The sequence below is a fragment of the Hibiscus syriacus genome, unplaced genomic scaffold (assembly GCF_006381635.1).
Source record: "Hibiscus syriacus cultivar Baekdansim isolate YM2019G1 unplaced genomic scaffold, ASM638163v2 tig00110596_pilon, whole genome shotgun sequence".
NCBI lineage: Eukaryota > Viridiplantae > Streptophyta > Magnoliopsida > Malvales > Malvaceae > Hibiscus > Hibiscus syriacus.
In genome coordinates this window covers 428,470-448,900 of record NW_024062794.1, presented here as the reverse complement: position 1 = coordinate 448,900, position 20,431 = coordinate 428,470, and the positions used below count along the sequence as shown (strand labels likewise).

The 20,431-nt window shown below is 36.8% G+C and overlaps 1 pseudogene; it reads right to left on the bottom strand.

Moving 5' to 3' along the window:
- Positions 1 to 10,242: 10,242 nt before the first annotated feature.
- On the bottom strand, positions 10,243 to 20,431 carry LOC120133787 (annotated as a pseudogene).

Genomic DNA, 20,431 nt, shown 5'->3' with positions numbered 1-20,431 from the left:
AAAGTTTGGTAAATGTTTATTTGAAAAATGTTTTTCAAAGTTTGGTAAAATTTTGGTAGATGTTTGTTGAAAATAGGAATGGGTAAATTCACTTTAGTCATTGCACTTTAGGGTATTTTCAAAGATTAGTCCCTAAGTTTCTACTATAAATACCCTTACCCATTTAGTTTCAAAATCATCCCAAAACATTTCTTTCTTCCTATACTAGAGAGCTTTCTTGTGAGTAGTGAGTGTTTTGTAAACACCTGTAAATTTTCTCTCTTAGTAAAAGATCTGCAGCAGCCCGGAGACGTAAGCACAATTGGTTGAACTCCGTTATCAATTTTCGGGTATTATTTTTCCGCTTTTATTTCGCATTCTCACTAATCTGGTTATAGGGAAATTACTTGTACTCGGTTTATTTTCCTAACAACTGGTATCAGAGCTTTTGGTTGTGAATTTTGTCAAATTTTCTGCGATGTTACTATTCATTACTATTCACGTGAATAGTGAATTTCGTGAATAGTGAAATTCGGTCGGTGATACGAGTTTGTCGACGGTGGTGTTCTAATACACGGTGATTCGCAAGAATTGTCAGAAACGATCCAAACGAAGCCAGATTCGAGTGGGAGCGATGGCTGCAGACGAAGGGAAGGTGAAAATTGAAAAGTTCGATGGTGCGGACTTTGGCTTTTGGAAGATGCAGATTGAAGATTTTTTGTACCAGAAAAATCTATATCAACCTCTCTCAGGAAAGCAACCAGAGGGCATGAAGGATGAAGATTGGGCTCTTCTCGACAGACAAGCCCTCGGAGTTATCCGACTGACGTTATTCCGCAATGTTGCTTTTAACATAGCAAAGGAAAAGACCACGGCGGGTCTTATGGCGGCTCTCTCCAGTATGTACGAGAAGCCATCGGCCTCAAACAAAGTTCATTTGATGAGGCGATTATTCAATTTGCGGATGGCGGAAGGGGCATCGGTGGCACAACACCTAAATGAACTCAACACAATCACAACCCAGTTGAGTTCAGTGGAAATTGAGTTCGATGATGAAGTTCGAGCTTTAATTCTCTTATCATCTCTACCAGACAGTTGGAATGCTACTGTTACAGCAGTCAGCAGTTCGTCGGGAAACAGCAAATTAAAATTCGACGATGTTCGGGATCTGGTATTGAGTGAAGAAATTCGACGAAGAGAATCGGGTGAAGCATCAACCTCCTCAGCCTTACACACGGAGTCTAGAGGGAGAACTTCAGAAAGAAATTCAAATCGTGGCAGATCAAAATCTAGAAGGGGCAAATCAAGAACAGGAAATAAAGATTTTACCTGTTATAATTGCGGCAAAAAGGGTCACTTCAAAAGAGATTGCCGAGCATCGAAGAAAAATACCGGCGCACAGGAATCTGCCAACAATACGGAGGAGACAGGTGATGCCATGATTTTAAGCGTCAACAGTCTGATTGAATCATGGATCTTGGATTCAGGGGCATCTTTCCACTCCACCCCATGCCGAGAAATCATGGAGAACTATGTCAGTGGTGATTTTGGGAAGGTTCATCTAGCTGATGATGAAACCTTGAAGATCGTCGGAAAAGAAGACATCCGACTAAAGCTGCCAAACCAGACCACCTGGAAGCTGACAGGAGTGAGACATATTCCTGGCCTCAAAAGAAATCTGATTTCTGTTGGGCAGCTTGATGGAGAAGGATATAGTACAACTTTTTCAGGCTGTGAATGGAAGATTACCAAAGGAGCACTCGTCATTGCTCGTGGTAAGAAGATCGGTACTCTCTATGTAACCTCAAATTTAGAGAATATTATTGCAGTAGCAGATGCTGATGGAAAATCAAACCTATGGCACCAAAGGCTTGGCCATATGAGCGAGAAAGGAATGAAGATACTTCTGTCAAAAGGGAAGCTGCCGGATCTAAAGAATGTAGATGTCGGACTATGCGAGGATTGCATCTTTGGAAAACAAAAGAAAGTCAGTTTTACAAAGATTGACAAGACTCCCAAGGCAGAAAGGTTAGAATTGGTTCATACTGATGTATGGAGACCATCCCCTGTTCCATCTCTTGCAGGCTCACTATATTATGTCACCTTCATCGATGATTCAACAAGGAAGGTGTGTGTAACATCCCCAAAAGCCGGATCAGTGACTAAAATGTAAATTTTGGAAACTGTGTGCTCAATTTTGAAATAAGTTAAAAGTGTTGGGATTTAAGTAAAGAATTTTGATGATGGATTGAATAGCATAGATGGATAATTAAAGGGGCAATTTAGTCTTTTCAGCTTAAAGGATATTTTGTATTTCCTTTAAATACAGGTGAGATACGTGGGTTTTGGGAGAGTTCTGGAAGCCTTCTTCTTGCTCTCTTCTTCTTCTTCTCGTAGCTCCAGCATAAAGGTAAGTTTGATTTTTAACTGTTAATTTCTGGAATTTATAAGTTGGTTTTGAATCTTTGGGGGTTATATAAGCTTAAGGAAAGCTTGTATAAACTTAAAACATCAAGAAGGGAGAATTAGAAAGGAATTTCTATTAAAAGATTAGAAATGAAATTTTGATATAGAAAGGTTTTTGAAATTCTAAGGATGAATTTGACTTGTCATCAATCTAATTAAGAAGTATAAAGTGTTAGAATTGGATTTAGAACACATTGAAAATTTGGTATGATTTTTTGAATCTCGTATGGAATATAGGATTTTGAGGTTTAAGATGAAATAAATGAATATAGATTGGTTTAAGTATGTGTACTAGAGTTAAGAATGAAAAGGGGATGATATATGAAGTGTTTGAGAGGAAATGAAGTAATTTTCGGGTTAAAATATGATTTCTGGGCAAGGGGAATCGGTACCCATTCAAGGGGAACCGATACCCCATCAAACGACAAAATTTCCAGAATGTCATGAGGGAATCGATACCCCTTCAAACGACAAAATTTCCAGAATGTCATGAGGGAATCGATACCCCCTCAGTAGGGAACCGATTCCCCCTAAAGGAAAATTGGGAATATGGGTTTAATAAGTTCGTTTAAGTTGCTAGTATCCAATTACAAGGTGTAGGTATCTAATGATTACCTCGAAATGTACATTTATGTAGATTCTACACATAAAGAAATTCCGGAACGTTTGGCAAGTAAGATTGATCAAGGGAAAGATAAGAGATTGGAATTGACTAGTGAGGCCAGGTGAGTGCATATTCAATAGTATACGATGTGCGATGGGAATAAGACTTGCGATGAGTCTATTTCCTAAAGTGTTACACATGAATTCATGATTAAAGGCATGAGTGGAATATGCATGTATGTATGCTTGATTATATGGATTGATCTGTTCTTTTATGTGTTGGATGATAAATTATAAGTAATTCCATAAGAAAGGTTATGAATTATATGAGATATAAACTATGTGATCATAGTAAAATATAATTATTATTATATGATAAGTGAAATAAGCTGGATAATATTGATCTATAGGATGAAGTGAGAATAGTACACTAACTAGGAGATTTGAACATAAATGATAAGATGAACATATAAGATAAGCTAGATGGGAAAGATTCATATGTTTAAATAAAACTATAACACATGGGTTGTATGATAGAAAATTATGAAGTTATATGAGAAGATTATAGGAGTTATATGAAATTGAATTAAGTAAACAGATTAGATTATATATAGAGAAATAATAGAAGTGAGATATGTTTATAAGTCTGCCCTAGATGAATATGAATACGAAATATAAGAGTGCTATATGATTTATATTAGGATAATCTTGAGGATATATATATATATAGATAGATATGAAATAAAATGAAATGAGTTATATGAATACATAATTATGTGATGAAATGGTGGATTACCTGAACATGTGATATATATATATATATATATATATATATATATATATATATGTCTAAGAGAAGGCATAAGATTAAGATATAAGCAATGTAACTATAAGTATATGTGCTCTAAGTGATATGACTTATAAGTATTTCTATTATAATGTTACATGATATGTTATGTATGTTAAAGGTATTATGTGATGGTATAAGAATTGATATGAAATATATATGTGAAAACAAGTATATGTTATGAGAAAACCTATGATTATAAGCTAAGTGAAAGTGTTCCTATCTGTTATATGAAGTATATGATCATATGTGAACAAGATATGATGAGTATGTGTACATGAATAAAGGTGATTGGGTGAGAAATGATAGAAATTATATGAAAACATGATATATGTGACATGTGAATTATATGGAAATGATCTACGTGTAAGTGAACTACGTGACTATGTGATCATATGAAAAGAAGCTATGTGATAAGTGATATGTGAAAGTGAATTACAAGTTTATGTGAATATTTGAAATGAAATAAATGATAACGCCCATGTTATGTGTCATGAGAGCTAGGGGTATAGTTGGCATGCCAAGAGTCGAGGGTCTACGCGGTTCTTCGGGACATATGTATATTCTTTGGAACATGTGTGAAGTCTGGAAAGACACATACTTGATCCCTAGCATATGTATATGATTCTTAAAGAATTCTATGTGGTCCTTATGGACATTATTATATGGCACTACGGTGCAATTCTACGCGGTTCTTCGGGACATATGTATATTCTTTGGAACATGTGTGAAGTCTGGAAAGACACATACTTGATCCATAGCATATGTATATGATTCTTAAATAATTCTATGTGGTCCTTATGGACATTATTATATGGCACTACGGTGCAATTCTACGGGGCACTTCGGTGCATTTATACGAGCTGTGGTGACAGCATAGTGCACAACCTCTATAGACTCACATATCGATAGTTCTCATATATGTACATGGGCTAATCCAGAGATATGAACAAATATAAGTTAGTGGTATGATAAATGCTATAGAAATGATGAATTATGTGTATGTATGTATTTACTGCAATTAATCTGATATGATTTTATACGATATGAAAAATGCATGGAATTGCTATAACATGATAGAATAGAACATGCATGTATCAATATATGTTTTAAAGTGCATTATAAGTTGTTATGCCTCACTAAGTCTTCGACTTAGCGTGTGATTGTTTCACACGTAGGTTTCGAGAAGAGTAAGGAGTGATGCGGAGCAAGACAGGTCAATTTTCCTTACCAAAAGATCATATCAGAAATATTTGACAAAGTATGTATTTGGTTATGTATAAAGTGTTGGCATGTAATAAGTCATTAAGTACGAGCACTCTGATAAAGTCTTTATTTTGATTTAAATAAAGTTTTAAATTTCCCGGGATTTTTCTTAAGAGTCAAGGTTTGAAAAGTCAATGTGACACTTCGGACTCGTATCCGGGTCGGATACGGGTTGGGGGTGTTACAGTGTGGGTTTATTTTCTGAAGAAGAAATCAGAAGTCTTTGATACCTTCAGAAAATGGAAGGCCATGGTGGAAAATGAGACTGGTTTGAAAGTCAAGCGGTTGAGGTCTGACAATGGAGGAGAGTACAGAGACAGTAGTTTCAGAGATTTCTGCGCAAACAATGGGATCAAGATGGAGACAACAGTTCCCATAACACCGCAGCAGAATGGCGTAGCAGAGCGCATGAACAGAACTCTGAATGAACGTGCCAGAAGCATGAGGATACATGCCGGATTACCCAAATTTCTATGGGCTGAAGCTATCAACACTGCAGCTTACCTGATCAACCGTGGGCCCTCAGTTCCTTTGGATGGCGGAATACCAGAGGAAGCTTGGAGCAAGAAAGAAATAAACCTTTCACACTTAAGAGTGTTTGGTTGTATTTCTTATGTACACATAAACTCTGCTGAAAGAAGTAAACTTGATGCCAAGTCCAACAAATGCGTCTTTGTTGGTTACGATGGTGATGAGTTCGGTTACCGGTTTTGGGACTACGAAAATCGAAAGATCATCAGAAGTAGAGACGTCATTTTCAATGAAAATGTGATGTACAAAGATAGGTCAACCGCAGAATCAAGTAATACCGAAGCTGAAACAAAGGAATTTGCTGAGTTCGAGGATATTTCTGGAAATGATGTTCAGATCAATCCTGAAGCAGTTCAAGAAGAACCACACACACCAGAACTGAGACGCTCCTCCAGAATTCCTAAACCAACCCAACGGTATTCGCCTTCTTTGCACTATTTGTTGCTGACTGACAATGGTGAACCAGAGTGCTATGATGAAGCAATGCAGGTGGAGGATTCAGTCAAGTGGGAGTCTTCCATGAAAGATGAGATGGACTCGCTTATGTCAAATCAGACGTGGGAATTAGCTGAATTACCACCAGGCAAGAAAGCGCTCCATAACAAGTGGATTTACAGGATCAAAGAAGAACATGATGGGAGAAAACGCTACAAAGCAAGATTGGTTGTCAAAGGTTTTCAGCAAAAAGAAGGTATTGACTACAATGAAATTTTCTCTCCAGTCGTAAAACTGTCTACAATCAGACTGGTGTTGAAAATTGTAGCTGCGGAGAATTTACATCTCGAGCAGTTAGATGTAAAGACAGCTTTCCTTCATGGTGATTTGGAGGAAGAGATCTATATGAGGCAGCCAGAAGGCTTCATAGAGGCAGGCAAGAAAAACCTGGTATGCAGGTTGAAGAAGAGCTTATATGGTTTAAAACAAGCTCCTAGACAGTGGTACAAGAAGTTCGATAGTTTCATGAGTAGCAGTGGTTTTACCAGATACCAAGCAGATCATTGTTGCTACATCAAGAGGTTCGACAATAGTTTCATTATTTTATTGTTGTACGTTGATGACATGCTCGTTGCAGGCTCAAACATGCAAGAGATCATAAACTTGAAGCAAAAATTGTCGAAGCAGTTTGCTATGAAGGATCTGGGCGCTGCAAAGCAGATTCTTGGGATGAGGATCAAGAGAGACACAAAGTCGGGGACTTTGATGTTATCACAGGCTGAGTACATCAACAAAGTACTCTCCAGGTTCAACATGCAAGATGCTAAACCAGTAAGTACACCTTTAGGTGTTCATTTCAGACTCTCCAAAGACCAATCACCAAAGACAGAGGAAGAACGTGCACACATGGTGAAGGTGCCGTATGCCTCAGCAATTGGAAGTCTGATGTATGCCATGGTTTGTACCAGACCAGATATTGCTCATGCAGTGGGAGCTGTTAGCAGGTACATGAATAATCCGGGCAAGGTACACTGGGAAGCAGTCAAATGGATCCTCAGATATCTTCGGGGTACCACAAACAAAGCACTTTGTTTCAAAGGTGGAGATATGATACTGACAGGCTATGTAGATGCTGACTTAGCCGGAAATGTCGACATCAGAAGGAGCACTACAGGGTATGTCTATACTCTAGGAGGAACTGCAGTGAGTTGGGTTTCTCAACTACAGAAGATAGTTGCTCTCTCCACAACTGAAGCAGAATATGTCGCTGTTACGGAAGCCAGCAAGGAGATGGTTTGGCTCCAAAGTTTCTTGGAAGAGTTAGGCAAGAAACAAGAAAACAATATCTTGTATTGCGACAGTCAAAGTGTTATCCATCTAGCAAAGAATCCGTCTTTTCATTCCAGGACAAAGCACATACAATTGAGATATCATTTTATCCGGTCTCTTCTGGAAGATGGGATTTTGAAACTTGAAAATATTAGTGGAGCTCAAAATCCGGCAGACATGTTGACAAAGACGGTGACTACGGACAAACTGAAGTTGTGTTCAGCTTCAGTTGGCATGCTAGAATAACAAGACCAGACATGCTGCTGCATTGATCGAGGTGTGAAGACATATTAAAATCAGTCTTCAAGTGGGAGATTGTTAAAAGTTTCAAAGTTTGGCAACCAACTTTGGAAAATGTTTTTTCAAAGTTTGGTAAATGTTTCTTTGAAAAATGTTTTTCAAAGTTTGGTAAAATTTTGGTAGATGTTTGTTGAAAATAGGAATGGGTAAATTCACTTTAGTCATTGCACTTTAGGGTATTTTCAAAGATTGGTCCCTAAGTTTCTACTATAAATACCCTTACCCATTTAGCTTCAAAATCATCCCAAAACATTTCTTTCTTCCTATACTAGAGAGCTTTCTTGTGAGTAGTGAGTGTTTTGTAAACACCTGTAAATTTTCTCTCTTAGTAAAAGATCTGCAGCAGCCCGGAGACGTAAGCACAATTGGCTGAACTCCGTTATCAATTTTCGGGTATTATTTTTCCGCTTTTATTTCGCATTCTCACTAATCTGGTTATAGGGAAATTACTTGTACTCGGTTTATTTTCCTAACATCTAGGAATATGATTGATTTCATTGTTCCTTAACAAACATCGAGATGTCTTTTGACCTAATGAGAGGTATTCCAATGCTTTGTTTCTACTAAGAAAAATATATATACCTCAGTCACACCTACACAATTTTCTTAAAGCGTGGAGATGCCTTTGCAATACTTGTAGTGCATTACTGCAAAGTGGGTTCCCCATCTAACCGACCAAAAGTGTTGAGATGCCTCCACTATTTTGTATACTCTTCCTAATACCAATCGATAAAATTGGGATACCTCCGTCCTAGAAATAGGGACCAATTCATTGTCATTTCACAAGAGGTAGAGAAGATTCCACCCGAAAGCGTTGACATGCCTTCACATAACTTTTGGTTTTGTACTTAGGGAAGTTGCCTCATACTCTGGTTGTCGTAGCTTAGAAAATCCTCCAAAGAGTATGGGACGCCTTCACTCAGCAACATGAATTTCTCTGTTACTACTACGAGTATAGAGACTTCTTTGCACTAGAAAAGGGGATAGAGAACTCCCCACTACTCCAACCAAGGCAAAGATGCCCTTGTCTATCGATCAGACTTCTTCGAGGGTGTCAAATTTACCTTTTCTACTGGTGGAGAAGGTTGGAATTCCTTTGTTTCTGTTTTTTCGTACCAACACCGACCAGAAGAGTTAAGACGTCCCTGTCCTAATAGTTGGAATTAAGTCCATTTCCATTTTATGAGACGTCAACAAGCCTTCAGTCGAAAGCATTGAGATGCCTTCACATAACTCGAGATATTATACCAGGTCTAGTCACCTCAAACTCTAGCTGACATAGCTCTACGTATCTTCCAAAAAAGTGTTGGGATGCTTCCGCTCAGCAGCATGAATTTCTTTCTTGCTACTTAAGCGTAGAGATGCCTTTTCCCTAGTAAGGAGGGACAAATATCTTCTCGTTGCTTCTACCATGACAAAGAAGCCTCCTCCCATCAATCAAACTTTTTTGAGGGTGTCGAGTTGCCTCCTCTATGGCAAAGGTGTTGAGATACCTAAGGAATTGATTGCACTATGATTTTCTCACCGACCAAATGGAGTAGAGATAGATGTCTCCGCTAAGATCAAAGAAATTTATCCTTGACTCCTAGAGAATGTGAAAAATAATTCCCAGCATAAGTGTTGAGAATCCTCTATAGGGCATACATAGGGGTTTGGAGGTAACTCCGTTAGTAATTGAATTTCAAAAAATATCCCGAAGCATCGAGACGATGTCACCTTCACGTAATATATAGACAATCACCTTCACATGATATATAGACACAAAAAAATTGCCTATCTAACTTCTCTGAAAATTAATATAAATAATAGGTCTAAGACTACAAACCTAGGCAAAGGAAAGTGGCGAGAATCCTTAACAGAGAGTATATACAGGTTCAGAAAACAACCCTGCCCAAAATAATATATCCCAAAATAATCTATAGAAAGTATGAAGATCTTTTACCTAAATTACTTAGATCTCTCTTCACATTTAAATAGAAAGATATTGAAACTCTGTAAACATTCACAACATTACTCTCTAAAAATGCAACAAACTTATCAGACTATACACACACAATCTAATTTAGATGAAAAGCAAAATGACCGCAGTTAATCCAATAAATTTTATAAACGTGAGTAGTAAAAGTTCCACAAAATATCTGGAATGCGTAACCTTGGAAAGATGCAAGGGTATTTAACAATATGCACATAAAGTAGGCCTAAAAGTTCCATCCGAAATCATCCATGGCGCTCAAATCACGATGCATTGCTGCAGACATGAGAGTGGACTCAAGAAGGCCAAGGTGTAAGCTATCACTCACCAATGAAACATCCATATCGTTTTCTATCTCGCAAATCTTCTCCTTCTTTTGTTGTTGCTGTTGCGGTGGTTGTAGATCTTCAACTCTTGATTCTTCAAATGTTTCAACGACAGCTTTAGCATCCCAAACGCAAGGATTTTCATACATGTTACCAAGACCAGGTAATTGATGAATGGACGAAGGAGATTAAGGAGAAACAAATATAGAGTCCAAAGATGAACCATATGGGTACATGGCGGATTCATTAAGATTTTGAGCGTAAGAAGCATTAGGGTTTTGGGGTTCAAAGCTTGGAATCTGCATTGCCATGGTCTGATTATCAGGAAATGTAACAACATGTACGTTCATCATCACCGTGTTGTTGGTATCTCTAGCCTGCGAATTGATGTTGAAAACGGTGAAGGAACTTTGTTGTGATTGCGATGATGATGGATATTTGTATGCAACTTTGTTAGAGGCTCTTTGACGTAAAGAGAGCAGATTGTGTGTTTTGGGGTCCAACCCTTGGGAGAGCAGCTTTTTCTTAACGCAAGAGTTCCAAAAGTTCTTCACTTCATTGTCTGTTCTTCCAGGAAGATGCTTGGCTATCTGAGCCCATCTGTTCACAACATCCAATGCAAAATTTGACGTATTCAAAGGCATAAATGAATACTTAAATTGAATCCGTAGGTACCTCACTACAGCAAAACTGATATGTAGCGTCGTTTTTAGCGGCGTTTGGAGAGAAAATGCCACAAAAGTTAAACATATAGCAGCGTTTACAATCGTAGCGCCACTAATTGATACTTTAGCGGCGTTTTTAGTAAAAACGCTGCAATATAATTGACATATTGCGGCGTTTTTATAAAAACGCCGCAATAGGGTGATAAATTAGCGGCGTTTATATCACAAACGCTTCAATAGATTATAAATTTTGCGGCGATTTAGCCAAAACGCCGCAATATAGTGGTAAACTGGCAGCGTTTTTACCACAAACGCCACAATAGAATATAAATTTTGCAGCGATTGAGTAAAAACGCCGCAATAGAGCGGTAAATTGGCGGCGTTTTTACAAAAAACGCCGCAATATATTACACATAAAGTGGCGTTTGTTCCTAAAACGCCGCAATATAATAGTTCCTTAGTGGCGTTTTAGTAAAAAACGCAGCAATAGAGTAGTTATTTTGCGGCGTTTTTAATATAAACGCCACAATTGTCCTTTAATTTATCAAATATCCCTAATTGCTCAGCCCGAACCCCTTATTTGTTTTATCCCCAAATCTTCTTCCTCGAATTAGCAGTGCGAGAACAAACGATTAGTATATACAACAGCTTCTCTTCATTTTGATTCTCCATATCTATTCATTACGAATTTATAATTTTGTGAACAAACGGTTAGTTGATCTATCACTTGTTTATTTTTCTTTCTAGATTTCCTTTTCCCATTTTGATTCTCGTTCTTTGGAAGTCGGTGCTGGGTCAGGGAAACTGAGTTACAGGCATTTGTTTGCGGTTGGAGAAGACCAACCATTGCAGTTTAAGGAAACTCTCACCTGCAACCTTTGGATTTGAACCCCTTGAGTTCTGAGAGGCAGCCATCCGCTTCTTCCGCAACCGAAAAATCATCTAACAGCTTCTGGGCAAAATCTGATCTCTTTGTCATGCTTGGTATTGGAATGCAAACAAGGTACCACTCTTCAACTCTCTTTGAGCTAGAATAACGATGGAATTTTCTTTGCATTTATGTTTTGCTCATTACTCTAGGAATATGAATGTTTTTTCTTCTCCTTCTTCTTCTCTTTTAGTCGGGAGAGTTCTTTCAAAGTTGGGTAGGTTGGGGAGTCTAGTCTTGCTTGCAATATAAATGGAGTTTGAATTTTTTTTTTGTTAGATAGTTGACGTGAAAGTTAGCTCTATATCTCTCTCTGGAGGGTCTCTGTAAGTATTTCCTGACTTTGGTTCTAATCCAAGCAATGGCAGAAAAAAGGTTCCATTCAAAGGGCTTCCATCCCAAGCCTTCTTTATCAGCATCTTCCCCTTTTTTTATTTATCACACTCCCTCTTTATTTCCCTTGAGTAAAACCCTTTGCATCAAACCAATGGTCAATTGGCAAATTGGTCTCTGCATTGAAGCTATTGATTTGCTTTGGTTTAATATTTTATGGTAGGAGATAACACAATAAAATTAAAGATAGTTAACAATGGCAGGCTTTTGAATAGGGAGAGATGAGAGCCGACACTTTTGGGAGCTTTTAACTGATCCCACCATTACAAAAGAAACAAAATTGGGTGTCAAGTAATTAATCCAAGTGATGAAATTACATTTATTTTTTTACTTAAATAAATGTCGAACTTTACATGTGATTGTTTTCTTTATGTTGTTCAGATTTTGATGTTTTGTGTGGGATATATTTATTTATTTTTATAAAAAAATTCAAGATATTTAAAAAACACATAAAATTGGTGATGTGTGGTGGAAGTATTTTTATACTATTTTTGTCTAGTTCTCGGTCATTATCTTGAACTAACAACCGTAAAGCCATATGATTTTGTAAAGGGGAAAAATGGGATAGCAGAATGAATGTCTGATATATTTTGGTGTGTACATCCAAAATAGTGGCTGTGCATGAATTAGGACTGGGTGTACCATCCAAAAGATGCCATTTTCCTTGGTTATAATAAAGTAATGATTAGTGTGAGGAAAGGTTGATTAAGTGCCATTTTTTTAAAATATCCAGATTCAAGTAACTGTATTTATAGGATATATATATATATATATATGTAAAATTAAGTGTTTGCTACAAAGATCAAGTTGATTCTACGTGATAATTCTCTTATTGAAAAATAAAATTACAAGTTTCCTTTAAATAGATTAAATACATGTCAGATAGAATTCTATCATATTAAGAGATAAGGGTTATAGAATATCTAATATACTTAATTATTAGAGATAAGAGTTATATGATGCCTAAACTATTTAGTTATTAACAATAAATTTAATTTTGTTTACCATCTACAATTTATAATATGCTATTAATCGGTTAAGAAATTTTCCGAAAAGATACTCCAAAGCAATGTTTGGTGTAGACCCATTTAAATCCAGTGGCTCATTTAAACTACAGTGTTGGAGCTGGGTCTTCTTCATTCTTCCTTTCAAGTTGTATTTCATTCTATTGTCTGCTCTAACAGTTGATTTTATTTCTCTCTAATTGCCATTTCTTTTTTTAATTTTATTTAAGGCTATAATTGGGAATCTCTTTTAAAAAAAAACAATAGAAACAAAAGTTTGGTAAGATGTTACCGTCTCCTTTCTTCAAACGTTTTATCACATTGAATGTAAATATTAAATAGTTTATTTCATTTAATAAAAGATTAAATGTTTTATTTTTATTTGATGCAAAGGTAGGCTTGAAAACTTTTGCAAGTGGGCAGGCCACCTTTCACCATAGAAATCTGATAGGGGAACAGTATGTACATGAGCTTTTGCTGCTCGTTTGTTGAGTGACTTTTGGTGTAAGCAAAGGTAGGCTTGAAAACTACATAACACATCCTTCTTTTCGGATTTTGCTGCTAATAAGCTAATGTTTCATGGAAAACTGGAAAGTCTAATTATTTTATTGTTGCATTGTTGTTAACAAAGATTTTTTGGTTGCATGATAAACTTTGTTTGCTCAAAATGTAAGTAAAAAGTTTTATAGATCTTAACACGGTTGTGGGAAGGGTTTATATTTCGTTCTAAGTTCTTAATGCCTCTCTCTGTAACAATGAAACATGAGTCTGTTTAGATGTAAATGCTACATTTCGATGAAACATGTGTAAGTATTTAGTTATATAGTATGCAGTTGTATATAATTCTCGTTATAATTTTTATAAATTAACTGAGATACATTTGCTCCCATACAATTTTATCAATTTAAAAGTTGTATAATTTATGAGTGATTAGTTTTATACTATGCAAATATTATTATGCACTAAATATGATAATTTAATGCTTCTGTTTAGGTTCTAATTTTATCTATATTATTAGCAATTAACATTTGAAATTGAAACTCCAGAAATACGAAATGGATAAGAGTTGGATGGATTTCTCAAGGGTAAGCGTCGAATATCGAAATGGAGTCGAAAACTTTCTAAATTTAGCTTTTCTGAATGCAAGCCAAGAAAATATGATTCTTTGCCCTTGTAAGAATTGTGTGAACATTAATTGGCACATTCGTGAAGTTGTGTACGAGCATCTAGTAATTTTTGGATTTGTTCGGGGGTATAGAAAATGGATCTTTCATGGAGAGATTGTATCAGATAGATCTGCTTCCACGAGTTACTCGACTTATCGTGCTCCTTCTCCCCATCCAACTTTTAGAGAAGATGACATGGAAGGGATGTTACGAGATGCATTTAATATGCACAATCATCAGTCGTATGATACAGAAAATTATTGTCAGGATGATGTTAATGATTTCACTGAGATTGGAAGAAGTGGATGTGATGAAGAGCCAAATGGAGAAGCGGCAAAGTTTTACAAGTTGCTGAATGAAATGAATGAACAACTTTATGAGGGATCAAAGTTTTCAAAGCTTTCTTTCTGCATTCGTCTTTTCCACTTAAAATGCCTGGGAGGGTGGACTGGTAACTCCTTTACGCAATTGTTGGAGTTACTAGGAGAAGTGTTTCCTTTTGCAAAAATCCCTCAATCATGCAAAGATATGAAGAAAATGATCAAAGATTTGGGTCTTGGATATGACAAAATTCATAGTTGTCCGAATGATTGTATGTTATATTGGGGTGATCAAAAAAATCAGGAGTCTTGTCATGTATGCGGAAAATCTCGATGGATTACTAGAGAGGCAGAAAATGTTACTGAGGATGAAGCTCAAGCACGATCAAGAAAGAAACCGATCAAGATTCTGCGATATTTTCCTCTCATACCTAGGCTACAAAGATTGTTTATGTCCTCCAAGATTGCTGAGTCTATGAGGTGGCATCATGATGGCAGAACCGATGATGGATTATTACGGCATCCTGCAGATTCTTTAGCTTGGAAGTCATTTGACAACAAGTATCCAAGTTTTGCGAGAGATCCTCGAAATGTCAGGCTCGGTCTTGCAACTGATGGGTTTAATCCTTTCAAACTCATGAGTACTTCGTATAGTACTTGGCCTGTTGTACTTGTTCCATACAATTTGCCTCCCTGGATTTGCATGAAACAATCATCTTTCATCTTATCCATGATAATCCCCGGCGAGAAAGGCCCCGGAAATGATATTGATATTTACATGCAGCCGCTAATTGCAGAGTTGAAACAGTTATGGGAAGGGGTCGAAACGTACGATGTGTTGACAAAGGAGAACTTTAATTTACGCGCTACTTTATTATGGACAATTAATGATTTTCCTGCGTATGCAAATTTATCTGGTTGGAGTACCAAAGGTCGTTATGCTTGTCCTTGTTGTGCTGCACAAACATGTTCGAAGTGGTTGGTTAATGGAAAAAAGTTCTCTTATATGGGACATCGTCGGTGGTTACCTGATAATCATAGATTTAGATGTCAAAAGAATATGTTTGATGGTGATGAAGAGTTTCGAAATGCTCCTGACCAAACAACCGGCTCTGAAATATTCAGAATGTTGAAAAATATCAATTTTACTTATGGAAAGATGAATCAACCAACTAGTACACGATCAAAGAAAAAGGCAAAACAGGTCAATGAAGAGCTTGAAGTTGATGAACAAACTGATGATGAGTATGATGAAGAGGATGATCCAAATGAGGTAGACTTGTGGAAAAAGAGGAGTATATTCTTCGAGTTGCCTTATTGGAAAAAGCAGATTTTGAGACATAATCTTGATGTAATGCATATTGAGAAGAATGTCTGTGAGAATATTATCGGGACCATTTTGAATGATGGCAGAAAATCTAAAGATAATCTTAAGAGTCGACTTGACTTAGTGGACATGGGAATTCGACATGATCTTCATCCGCAATTACGTCCGAATGGAAGAAATTTCTTGCCGCCTTCTATTTTTTCTCTTTCGAAGAAAGAAAAAGAAGTGTTTTGCACGGTGTTGAAGGATATAAAGGTCCCAGATGGGTATGCATCAAACATTTCTCGATGTGTTAGTGTTAAAGATCGAAGACTTTATGGTTTAAAGTCTCATGATTATCACATATTAATGCAAGATTTACTACCAGTAGCTGTTCGCGGTTGCATGTCGAGTAAGGTGACGTCTTGTATCATTGAACTTTCTAATATAATGAAAGCCATATGTGGGAAAGTTCTAATGGTTGAAGAACTTGATAAACTACAAGATCGAGTTGCCTTGACTTTATGCAACTTGGAGAAGATATTTCCGCCTTCATTCTTCACAATTATGATGCATCTGTTAATTCATCTTCCTCACGAAGCAAGGGTTGGTGGTCCCATTTTCTATCGATGGATGTACCCTATAGAGAGGTGTTAATTGAATTACACGTTTCAAATTACTACTATTTATACATTTGAATAAAATGTATTTACGTAGTATGTTGTTTTCTGTATAGGTTCTTGGGCAAGTTGAAGTCTTATTGTCGTAATAAGCGTTATCCGGAAGGATCAATTGCTGAAGGGTATTTGGCAGAGGAATGTATGACATTTTGCTCTAGATATTTGGAACATGTTGAAACAAGATGGAATAGACCAAATCGAAATGATGAGTTAGGTACTGATGACTTAACTCAACATTATTTGTTTGGAAGTTATGGTCAACCATTAGGGAAAGTTGAAATTGCACATTTAGATGACACGTCTTGGGTACAAGCACACCGATATGTTCTTTTCCATCACGATTCAATAGATCACTTTCGCACGTAAGTCTTTCGGACCCAATGCTAATGAAATCTCTTTATCTTTTATATTTATCAATTTTTAACGACATAATATTCTTTATAGTGAGTTTAAAGAAGTATTGAGATCTCGAGCACGCTCCCGAAGATTAAATCAGCGAGAGCTACATAAGTTATTCACAGAAACTTTTCATGAATGGTTAGGCCAGACGGTAAGCAACTAAATCTTACGGAACACTTATAAATAATATATGTCTTGCTTTTTATATCGACATCAATGCAAATTAATTCACCATTCATGTGTAATAGGTTTGGAGTGGGAGAGAAGTTAGTGAAGAAGTTAAATGGCTTTCTCAAGGTCCGAATAGAATAGTTAAAAGATATAATGCCTTCCTCATTAATGGGTTCAGGTTTCACACAAAATCTCGTGAAAGATTAAGGAGGACACAAAATTGTGGACTCGTAGTTACTTCATCAACTACAAGTTATGCTACTGTAAGGGACAATAATTCGCAGGATGGAGAGGTCGATTATTATGGAAATCTTACGGACATTATTGAGTTAGATTATTATGGAAAACGAAAGGTTGTGTTGTTTCGGTGTGACTGGGTTGATGTAAACAGATGTATAAAAAGAGATAAATTCGGGTTTTCAATGGTGAATTTCTCTCGATTAATTCACACGGGTCAACGTTTGATGGATGAACCATATGTATTTTCCTCTCAAGTGAAACAAGTATTTTATTGCCACGATCCAATGGGTTCGGGAGGACGTTGATGAAGATATTTATGACAACTGACATTACATAAGACTGTTGTACGATTTTATATCTTCATTTATTTATTTATAATGTTATAACCCTTAATATGTTGTCTTTCAATGTATTCATTAATTAAATCATTTTTTATTACTCATGTTTGTTTATTACAGATATAATGCCGAGGAGAAAAATATCTGATTTGCGGGTTGTTCGAGCTTCTGAAGACCATGTAGAAAGAAATAACGAGGAAACGAATGCACCTGAGTCTTCCGAAGTTCCTGAAACTGTTGAAGAAGTAGAAATTCAAGGTAATCTTCGAAACTTTATTTACTACTTTGTTCATTTTCAAAACTGACATTTAATAATTTCTTATATAGTTGAAAATGCTGGAACGCGCAAGACTCGAGGACGTACAACTTTAAAGGAATTATACCAACTTCCTCCTGGGCATCGTGTCAAAGTTTCAAGAAACGATGCCGGTCAACCTATTGGCCCAGAATCACGTCTTCTAGCAGGTTACTTAGGCATAGTTGGACGTAATGCGAATCTGTTACCGATCAATTATGAGTCATGGCGCAAAATGCCTAATAGTAACAAAAATCAAGCGTTGGATTTTGTTAAGGTAATAATGTCATTATAATAGATACTCTATATAAATTCAATACTAATTTATACTTACGGTGCACACTTATTTGTTGTATAGGAGAAATTTGTTTTAGAGGTCTCTGACGATTATGTGAAGCAAGCGTTAGGGAAGAGATGGAGGGATCACAAGAGCTCCTTAAAGAAGAAATACTTCAAGAATGATCTCAGCCTTGAAGAGAAGTTGCAAACAGTCCCACCAGGAATGCTCAGGTACCAATGGGAAGATGCAGTCAGATTTTGGAGTTCTCAAAAAGGACAGGTATGATGTATTTTTCATAAATACTTGTAACAAAATTTAAATCATCATTATAAGTGGTTGTTTGACATTGTAGGACCGAGAGCATGTTGGTGTTGCTAGTAGGCAACAACAAAAGTTTACGCACACGGCTGGATCGAAGAGCTTTGCTTGTATAGCTCATGAGGAGGTATTATAGATTATTGAAATATTTTTTTTGTATTCCATGTACATACTAACTCATAGTAATTACATTATGGTACATTGTAGGAAAATACATCCGGTTCTAAAGTTGGTCGAATCCAACTCTTCGACATGACACATACGAAGAAGGATGGCACTCCTATGACTGCTGACGCTGCAGAAATTATGGTACGTTTATTGGGTAGATGTTTTAAATTTACCTGACTTTATTTATAGGAGTACCATGACATTTTTTATTTTAATTAATTATTCACTTTATTATTAGGAAAAATTGAGGGAGAAAAGGGCAGAGTATCATGCTACTGCTTCGAGTCAAGGTATTGTTAATGATGATGACATTGAAAACCAAGCTATTAATGACGTTTTGGGTCCTGAAAGATATGGTCGGGTGCGCTGTCAAGGATCATTCGTTACTCCCACCAAATATTTTGGATCCAGTTCATCACAGTACATGTCATCACAGTCTCGATCTTCCCAATTAGAAGTTGGTCGTTTAAAAGAAAAGTTGGCTGAGATGGATCAACAAATGGCTAACTTGAAAGCGGAAAATGAAGCAAGGGAAACAGAGAGCAGCAGCGGAAGCAGCTAGAGCAGCAGCGGAAGCAGAGAGAGAAGCAGCGGCAGCACAGAGAGAGGCAGCGGCAGAACAGAGAGAAGTAATATATCAGCAAAGATGTAAAGAATTTGAAAAACGACTCAATGATATGATGCTGATGATACAAAAAACGCAACCTCAGAATCCACCATCGTAGCCTCATTTATGTTATGAGCATTATGTTAATGTTACTGAACCGTGTTTAACTTAACCTATATTACGTTAATGAAAACTTTTATTTATTATATTGGATTTGATGTTATTGCTGTTTTGTTTGTTAGATAATGGAACAGGTTGAAAAAACAGATTTGGGGTATTAAGTATAATTTTTAGAATTGTTAAATTCTGTGTTATTTAGCGGCGTTTGTAACAAAAATGCTGCAATATACCATACAGTTAGCGGCGTTTTTGATAAAAACGCCGCAAAATCTCAATACATATTCGCAGCGTTTGTAAGAAAACGCCGGTAAAAATAAAAATATACTGCGGCGTTTTTGTAGAAAACGCCGCTAAACATCAACGACTATTGCGGCGTTTGTATGCCAAATGCCGTTAAATATCAACACCTATTGCGGCGTTTTAATGATAAACGCCGCTAAATATCAATACCTTTTGCGGCGTTTGTTGAACAATCGCCGCTATATGTTGTAACCTATTGCGGCGTTTTTTGTTCAAAAACGCCGCAAACTTTAGCGGCGCTATTTTTAGCGGCGCTTTTAGCGGCGTTTAAAAACGCCGCTAGAAGTAAAAAAAAACACCGCAATAAGCCACTTTTGCCTAAAATTCTATGAACATGAATGATTATCTGTTCTCTTCAGCAGTGAAGGAGACCCTCTTCAAGTCTGGTCGCAAGTAGTTAATCCATCTCAATCGGCAGCTCTTCCCACACCTGTGCAAGCCTGCAACATAACACAACACCTAAAAGTCGCATGACAACCAGTCTCACATGGTAAAATTTCAATGATTCCTTGAGAAAAATATATACCAGCTAGTTTAGGCACAGAGCTCCAACTTCCATGGCCATGTTGAGTGATATGTTTGACGAGCTTGTCGTCTTCTTCAGGAGACCATAAACCTCTTTTAACCTTGAGTTTGATGCAGCAGCGATGGCCCATAACTTTTGCCTAAAAACTCAGCT